Consider the following 9,319-nt stretch of genomic DNA (forward strand, 5'->3'; position numbering starts at 1 on the left):
GTGCAAAAGGAAGAATGACTCCCTTTAAAACTGAATGCAGGGGAGGGGAAACATCACCACCAAGCCAAAGGAAAAGGCTGAGGTACTTAATGCCTTCTTTGCCTCAGCCTTTAACAGTCACACCAGTTATCCCCAGGGTATTCAGCCCCTGGAGCTGGAAGGCAGGGACGGATCACAGAATAAACCCCCCATAATCCAGGAGGAAGCAGTTTATGAGCTGCTGAGCCATCTGGGAACTCACAAGTCTATGGGGCCGGATGGGACCCACCCGAGAGTACTGAGGGAGCTGGCAGAGGAGCTCACCAAGCCACTCTCCATCGTTTACCAGCAGTCCTGGTTAACAGGGGAGGTCCCAGATGACTGGAGGCTTCCAATGTGACGCCCATCTAACAAGAAGGGCTGGAAGGAAGATCTGGGGAACTACACACCTGTCAGCCTTGCCTTGGTACGGGGGAAGGTTATGGAACGGTTCATCTTGAGTGAGCTCACCAGGCATGTGCAGGACAACCAGGGATCAGGCCCAGTCAGCATGGCTTCATCAAAGGTAGGTCCTGCCTGACCAACCTGATCTCCTTCTATGACAGGTTGACCCACCTAGTGGACGAGGGAAAGGCTGTGGATGTTGTATGCCTGGATTTTAGTAAAGCCTTTGACACTGTTTCCCACAAGCTGGCAGCTTGTAGCTTAGAGAGGTGTACTCTTCCCTGGGTAAAATCTAGCTGGATGGCCGAGCCCAGAGAGTTGAGAATGGAGCTAAATCCAGTTGGTGGCCAGTCACAAGGGGTTTTCCCCAGGGCTCAGTATTGGGGCCAGTTCTGTTTAATATCTTTATCAATGATCTGGATAAGGGGATCTGTACACCCTCAGTAAGTTTGCAGATGACACCAAATTGGGCGGGAATGCTGATCTGCTCCAGGGTACGAAGGCTCTGCAGAGGGATGTGGACAGGCTGGATCGATGGGCTGAGGCCAGCTGTATGGGGTTCAACAAGGCCAAGTGCTGGGTCCTGCACTTGGGTCACAACAACCCCATGCAGTGCTACAGCCTTGGGGAGGAGTGGCTGGAGAGCTGCCTGGTTTAGAAGGACCTGGGGGTGCTGGTCAACAGCTGGCTGAACATGAGCCAGCAGCGTGCCCAGATGGCCAAGAAGGCCAACAGCGCCCTGGCTTGTATCAGGAATAGTGCGGCCAGGAGGAGCAGGGAAGTGATCGTGCCCCTGTACTTGGCACTGGTGAGGCCTCACCTCAAGTACTGTGTTCAGTTTGGACCCTTCAGTACAAGGACATTGAGTTGCTGGAGCATGTCCAGAGAAGGTCAATGAAGCTGGTGGAGGGTCTGGAGAACAAGTCTCACGGGGACAGGCTGAGGGTTGTTTAGTCTGGAGAAGAGGAGGTTGAGGGGGGACCTTACTGCTCTCTACAACTACCTGAAAGGAGGTTGTAACGACGTAGGAGTTGGTCTCTTCTCCCAAGTTACTAGCAACAGAATGAGAGGAAAGGGCCTCAAGTTGCATCAGGGGAGGTTTAGGTTGGATATTAGGAAAAAATCTTCACTGAAAGAGTGGTCAGGCATTTGAAGAGGCTGCCCAGAGAGGTGGAGGGGTCACCATCCCTGGAGGTGTTCAAAAAACCATGTAGACGTGGCACTTCACGGCACGGTTTAGGAGGCACGGTTTAGGAGGCACGGTTTAGGAGGCACGGTTTAGGAGGCACGGTTTAGGAGGCACGGTTTAGGAGGCACGGTTTAGGAGGCACGGTTTAGGAGGCACGGTTTAGGAGGCACGGTTTAGGAGGCACGGTTTAGGAGGCACGGTTTAGGAGGCACGGTTTAGGAGGCACGGTTTAGGAGGCACGGTTTAGGAGGCACGGTTTAGGAGGCACGGTTTAGGAGGCACGGTTTAGGAGGCACGGTTTAGGAGGCACGGTTTAGGAGGCACGGTTTAGGAGGCACGGTTTAGGAGGCACGGTTTAGGAGGCACGGTTTAGGAGGCACGGTTTAGGAGGCACGGTTTAGGAGGCACGGTTTAGGAGGCACGGTTTAGGAGGCACGGTTTAGGAGGCACGGTTTAGGAGGCACGGTTTAGGAGGCACGGTTTAGGAGGCACGGTTTAGGAGGCACGGTTTAGGAGGCACGGTTTAGGAGGCACGGTTTAGGAGGCACGGTTTAGGAGGCACGGTTTAGGAGGCACGGTTTAGGAGGCACGGTTTAGGAGGCACGGTTTAGGAGGCACGGTTTAGGAGGCACGGTTTAGGAGGCACGGTTTAGGAGGCACGGTTTAGGAGGCACGGTTTAGGAGGCACGGTTTAGGAGGCACGGTTTAGGAGGCACGGTTTAGGAGGCACGGTTTAGGAGGCACGGTCGTGCTGGGTTGATGGTTGGACTTGGTGATCTTAGAGGCCTTTTCCAACCTTAATGATTCTACAATTCTATGACTCCAGCTCCACCCAGTTCTCCTCACGTCTGAAAGCCTCTGTTAGCTGAAAACTTCCAAAACAGTTTTGGGAGATGAGTGGTAGGATTCCTCAAGATGATAAACATTCTCAAGGATCAGAGTCACTGTTAGTTAAGTAATCATGCTCTTTTTGAAGACCTGGTGGAATAGAGAGTCTGGAAAGTTGCAGTCTCTTCAGGATGGTGAAAATAAGAAATCTCAGCCACACTACTGCATTACATCTTGAAATGCCATTCTATAACACACTATCAGATGTAGTAGGGATGTATCAAATGCAGGATGAGCCTTGACTGACCTCACCTAAGAGGAGACTTATTTATTCAATTATTTATTGTTACGAAAGTAACTATGCTCCCCCTTGACCAAATATAATTTAAATCTCTGCTTTTCTCAAGCTATCAACTGTTTGTCCTCCATGGAAGGTACTCCATAAAGGCGAGGTAACGCACACCAGAATGTGGCCAGACAACAGCTCAATAGTCCTTTTTATTGGAATAGCTTTTTTTGACCACAGGAACATACCAGGCTTTTGAAAACACACCAATAATTCTGGACAGAAGAAGACTGAAAATTACTACATAAACTGTATGGCAGAATTAGCAACATCCAGACTCCAAACTGCATGGCCACAATGCACGGTCACAAGGGAGATACTTGGTCCTGATCCTATGCCATGCCTAGGCTGCTCAAGGGCATCATTAGGTCAACTAAGTATATTACAAGCCCTTTTGCCTGAGCTGTCATTATCAAAGCAAAACTGTAAGTCAAGGACTAGTCTTGTCTTGCAGTTCCACTGATGGTAATGTTCTTTGAATTCCACTAATAATTCTATTGAAGATAAGTGGCGTCCACCAAATAACCCAGTCAGCTCCTGCTTTTCAACAGAAACTTAAAACGTGGCATTCTACTTGGAAAGGAACAGATCTGTTATCAGAATAATCTTCTAGCAGAGCACTTGGAAACTGTCAGACTGCAGCAATCCTGTCAATGCTGCAATACCAGAGGAGTATAGGCTTGCCCAGATAACCTTCCAGAGTAGTACAATGATATGTTCATAACTACAGGTGCTTCCCAATCTGACAAGCAGAAATACTTAACTACAAGAAGACGAAAAGACTAAAGACTTGTCTGGCTGGGTTTGGTATCACTGCCTTTAGTCACAAGTCTCAAACCTGTGACAGCTACTGCTGTCATAGAATGTTGCCTAGTTCCTATGAACTACTCATGACAATAGACCAAAAATCCATTTTTTGTAGTTACCTCAGGGCCCAGACGAACACAGGAAAAAGCAGGGGAAACATTTCAGTATTTGCTAAAGTCTATTCCCGATCAGCTATTCTTCTACATGTAATGCTACGCTCCAGCATTTTATGTAAACTGTGTGCCAGACTGAAGCAGTCAGTACCATATACAAGCAGTGCTCCGATCCTTCTTGGATTATTAAGTATTTCCCATGAACCTGGGCAGATGACAACATGGAAATTAATTATTTGGAGAGAATATAAAAACGAAAGCCTTGAACCAAGCCTAAACCTCTAATAATGCACATGAAGCTCTACTGTCCTGTACACTCAATGTATGCAACTGTTCAGTGTCTGCACTTTCAGACAGAACTAAGATACCATTTCCTGCAAATAGGAAATTTTGTGGTAAAGATCTCTCAGCCTCTGCTCCTTAGAGCCTCCTTTATTGCATCTCAGACCATGCAGTAACAGCACTTCTTGCAACAGTCCTTCACAAGAAGGGTTCCAGTGAAGAGCTGGTGCAAAGAAGGACAAAACAAGATTTAAATGAAAATAACTGGGGAGACAACACCCATCTGACAATATAACCTGCTCAATCCATAATCTCAGGATGGTCCTCTAGTGTCTCTTTATAACAGCTGCATATGCAAAGAGCAGAGAATGACATATTCCCAGAAAATGACACATCTGCTGCAATAAGGTGGCAATGAAATTATGACAAACGGACCCTTCTTTCACTGATTGGGTTACTAGTGACACAGTTTCTAGTGGTGTTGGACTACACACATATAAATGTGTATTTTAAAAAAATCTCAAGGTAACCCTCCAATTCTCAAGCAAATGGACCACCTCGCAGGAACTGACATTTCATAGAAAGTTACAAAGACTAAGACTGTTTTGTAACATAATTTCATCACTGCATTTGAAAAGCAGACTTCTCTAAAACTCCTACCTCTAAACCTGAACTTTAGCTCCTCTCTTTCTCTCTCTGTACCGGCAATACAGCTGATAAAATTCTCGTGTGGCACCAGCTGATGTGCTCACAAGTTGAATAACAGAAGCAGCTCAAAGTAATACATCTCAACTTGAACTGTTCTGTAGGTATTTGAAGAATCACACGAAACCTCAACTGTAAGCTCTATCTTCTCACATGCACTATGTAGTATGCATGAAGGAATTACATCATTCTTAATTCAAGAAGTGAGATTATGCTGATAAAACCCTAGTGATCACAGAACTACTTTTACTGGGGATTATGCCAAACAAAAATAGGAGCTAGTATTTAAGAAAACTGAGGCATATGAGTGTGTGAGACAGAAGACTTTGTTTTCTCTATGGGAAACGAATAATCTATTTATACAAGCTTCATTATACTCAAGCAGTTCAAATATTTATCTACTGGACTGGTAACACACTGGTGTAATAAGTCTGGCAACTATTTGTAAATAGTTCCTGTATATAAAAATCTAACATTAAGTTACATTGCCAAAGAACGTATTTAGAATTCTGTTAAAAAAAAAAATCCTACTGCACAGACAAGAAACTATTAATTTGACTTCTAGGATGCCTGTTCACAAGATGACTTAGAAGCAGCTGTTTCTAAATATGCTTCTGTTGACCTTTTAATTCCTGAATATGTGTATTCACCATGTAGGCACACCTTTAATGCTGAGGCCCAGCTTCCTCCTCACACAAAAGTATTTTAAGAATTTTGGGTGATGTTTTGATCCAAGTAAGCTAAAGTATAAAAGGTAATACTGTGCCATGAACAAAAAAAAAGAGAGAAACACAGATCTCCTGACTTCAAAATTTAGTTGTTTTAAGCAGATGGCATTAAACCAGGGGAAAACATATTTCCTGCATATATGTTTTATCAGAATATTTTTGTCAATTACTTTATGGAAAACAACTATGCAATTTGAATAGTATCTTAAATCGTGTATTCTTCATTGCAATTTCTCTGTGTAGAGCCACAGACTGACTATACATAATTAACATTATACAGAAGATAGAAAAACTTGTTTCTCACTAAAACTTGCTGTGTTTTATTGCAGAAAGAAGATGCAAGTGATCACATGTTTTAGACTAATCCTCCTTACAGTCCATTTCAAGTCTGCATGTTGTAACACTTCATTGACAAATACCAGTTCTTAAAAATGAGTTTATGGTAACTTACCTCAGAGGTCTGCCTCTGGGCTTCTCGGAGAAGGCTAAAGCTTCAACAGTAGCATTAAAACGTGAAATGAAATGAAAACAAAACCAAGAACTATTATTCCCATATATCAAACAAAGTAACAGGTTCAAATGCATATACTTTGAGGAACTACCGTTCCTCGTAAAATAAATAACCTGTTCAACAGCTTTACATGTCCATGGCAGCAGCACTGTAAAGTTTATTTATGGGAAACTCAGAGCCTTTGTTGGAGAACAAAGTACAACATAAATTAGATATTTAAAATGTCCAACAAGAAAAGCCCTTTAAGATTTTAAGAACCAAGATCAGATTACCTTTTTTGTCGTATTCATTTAACTCTCTTTTTCCAGTAAGTTGATAGTGCTTTAAAGTAAGTAGACCAAAATCAGCAGCTTTCAAGCTCCCAACGTGGCTTATGCTCCAAGAGACCTATGCTTCCTACGCTGCTAAAGGTTGCCTAAGAAAGATCCATAAAAACACTATCCCACAATGGTCTGTCATATCATTTTGTACTTCAGCATAAACAATAACGCTAACTTCAAACTGACAATCACAACATTACACTTTACTATAGCCCAGATGTATTTTAAACCTTCCCATAGGCAAACCAAGAGCTCTCCAGTCAGCTGTCCTTCAATTCTGTATCACAGCAGCTACTTGCACTCTGCATTCACTGTGCCTGGGGGGTATCACACATGCTCTGCATATATACAGGCAGTGGTTCCCACCACCGCCACACAGCAATCATGCTACTTCCTGGAACCATCAGATTATTGCACATGTGCTCATCACCTACCATGAGGACTTCTTAATAACCTTCCTGGATGTGAGAAGCACCAGAAGCAAGTTGCCACCGCCAGAACTAATTCAGCTGGCTCCTAAGGGTGCCTTGGATAACGCACTGAATGAATATGTGCACTCGATCCAGCTACAGGATGGGAAGGATCTACAAAAGATACAGCCTTCCTTCAACCACAGAAGAAAGTATGAAACAAGTGATCCAAACCATTAAGACTATTTCTTAAACAGAAGCTCAGACCCAGCAATCCAGCCCCAAAACACCTACATTCAGAAATCCTTCAAACGCTTAGTAATGCCATTTTTAAATATCTAAGCATCAGCATATCATCTAATGCAATGTTAAAGACAAACCAAAGAAATTAAACATAAAACAGTGAAGAACACCATAATTCTACTTCCTGTCTACTTGTTTCCAGCAGCCACACCACAACTTCAAATGTGGTGCTAGAAGGGACCGTTATTAACCTTAGCCTAATTGATCCAAGAATAGAAGTAACTTTGTTGGCTTTAAAAGGAACTAATGCCTACAAATAATAAATATGATCATGTACTGCTTATGTTGGAAGACCACCCTGATTTTGACTGAAAAAGAAACAGAATTAATAAGAAAGGAAAAAACATATCTTACTACTTAACTTTGTCCCTAAAGGTATTTCCTAAAGGAAACCATAGTAATGACAGTAAATCAGAATAAGGGGGGGAAAAAAAAACCACTAAAATCCACCCCAGGTAATAATATTAACCTATCTGAGGAGTTGAGATTTTAGTTTTGTTACCACTCGAAGATGGATCTTTGGTGTTGTTTCTACAAAGCAGCTACTATGGCTTCCCACTAGTCTCAAATTCTGGAGAAAAATTAATGCCTTGGGCATAACAAAAGGCTGCAAAAACACTGTGGTGCAGCACTGCTACCCTGGAATTCTGGCAGGTGACATTTAATAATGCCTTAGTTATTAAACCTACTAGAAACGGACTTTAGCTTTCAACAACTGAACTAAAAGTAGCCTAATGCTCACATATAAAGGATTTGTATAGATTAATTCCGAGATATTTAACAAAAACATACTTGTTGGAAAAACACTGCACTACTTCTAACATCGTAACAGAAAACCAAAAAGTCCTGTCTGGTTCCCCTTGCCCCTCTACACATCTTTCTTGCTTACTTTTTTTTTTTTTATTTATTTCTAATGCTTATTGGCGTTCTGCATGCCCTGTGAAAAACCTTACCTTTGTGATTATGTAAGTTAAAATTTAAAACTTCAGTTAAAAATCTGGGATTAAGTTTGACCCTAACTACTTTTACTAAATAAACGTTTCTGTACCACCACAGAAATATCTTTAACTTGAACATTTTGGGGCATAAAACTCCCAAGAAAACAAATGTAAGTTCTGCAGGCTGGGTGATGCATATTACCTCGAGGATACCCAACACGCTTTGAAGATATGAGTACAGAAGCAGAAGTGAAGAGCTTTCATATTGTAACTTTTCCCCAGTGGAAGAGTAAATTATGACAACACGCTAGTCAGCTAAGGTTTATCTTTGATTTACGATGCGACTGCAACGAAGAAAGAAAGAAACAACAACGCCTTGGAACAGCAGCTCAGTAATAACCGCGTATTTTTTTCGGAACGACGGCGACCCGCGCCAGCCTCCCTTCGGAAGGCTGCGGCGCTGCCCCGAGCGGCGGCACGCCGCCACGGATGCGGCGCCCGGGACTCAGAAGTCCTGGCGAACAGCTTTAACTTCACCGAGTTTCGCTACCTGAGGGACGGCGAGAGCCGACCGACTCCTGGAGCTCTGCACACCCGTGCCCAGCCCCCCGCAGGGAGCCGCCGGTCCCCGGGCGCAGGAAGCGGGCCTGCACCTGAGGGGACGTGTCGCAAGAGGAGGCGGTTGGGACAGCTGCGAACCGCCGCCTGCAGCCGGGGCGGGGCGGCCGCCACAGCCCGGCCCGGTTCAGCCCAGCCCGGCAGGGCCCCAGCTGCCTCCCCGCCGGGCAAGACGGCAACCCCGGCCAGCCGGAGGGGTGAGGCGGCCGAGGCGGGCGTAGCCTAGGGGGACGAGGCACGGAAGGGACCGACTCCCTTTCCCCTGGCCGGAGGGGGAGCGAACCGCCCTGCGCGGGCGGAGGACTCGCCCGAGGCACGGAAAGGCGGCGGGGCCCCGACAGGCCGTCCCCGGGTCCCCAACCGCTCCGCCCCGTTCCAGCCAGCCAGCGGCAGGGCACGGAACGCTGCTCCCCTGCCGAGCGCCCGCGGTCGGACCCCTTCCCTCCCCTCCCATTCCCTTCCCTTACCTGCGGAGGCCGGCGGCAGCCGCCCCGAGGCTGCGGACCCCGGACTCCTGTGTCACCCACGCCCACGCTCACGCCCACGCCCACGCCAGCCGGGAGCGCCCCGCCCCGGGGCCGCCGCGGGCGAAGGGCGCATGCGCAGAACCCCCGGGTCCCTGCCAGCCCCTCACACCCGCCTCTGCCGCTTCTCACATCCACCTCTCCGCCCGCCCCGGGCCGGTGACCTGGCCGGGCCCGAGGCGTGGCGCGGGTCCCGGGGCCGCGCAATGGCTGGCGGGTGGAACGGGCGGCCGTTGCCCTTGTTTCTGCCCTCGTCCGGGCAGAGCTGGGGGAC

The 9,319-nt window shown here is 46.4% G+C and overlaps 1 protein-coding gene across 4 annotated transcripts in view; it reads right to left on the reverse strand.

The window, feature by feature from the left end:
* CPNE3 (copine 3) overlaps positions 1-9,286 on the reverse strand; it is a 34,127-nt gene extending 24,841 nt beyond the window's left edge. For 2 of the 4 annotated variants that reach the window (XR_010371418.1, XM_064442464.1), the window contains exon 1: positions 8,989-9,113. The gene's annotated coding sequence lies outside the window, so the exon portion shown is untranslated. Of the gene's footprint in view, positions 1-8,453; positions 8,563-8,988; positions 9,114-9,161 lie in introns of those variants that run through there. The other 2 variants (XM_064442467.1, XM_064442468.1) reach the window with 2 other exon arrangements.
* Positions 9,287-9,319: the final 33 nt, after the last annotated feature.

The sequence above is a fragment of the Phalacrocorax carbo genome, chromosome 2 (genome assembly GCF_963921805.1).
Source record: "Phalacrocorax carbo chromosome 2, bPhaCar2.1, whole genome shotgun sequence".
NCBI lineage: Eukaryota > Metazoa > Chordata > Aves > Suliformes > Phalacrocoracidae > Phalacrocorax > Phalacrocorax carbo.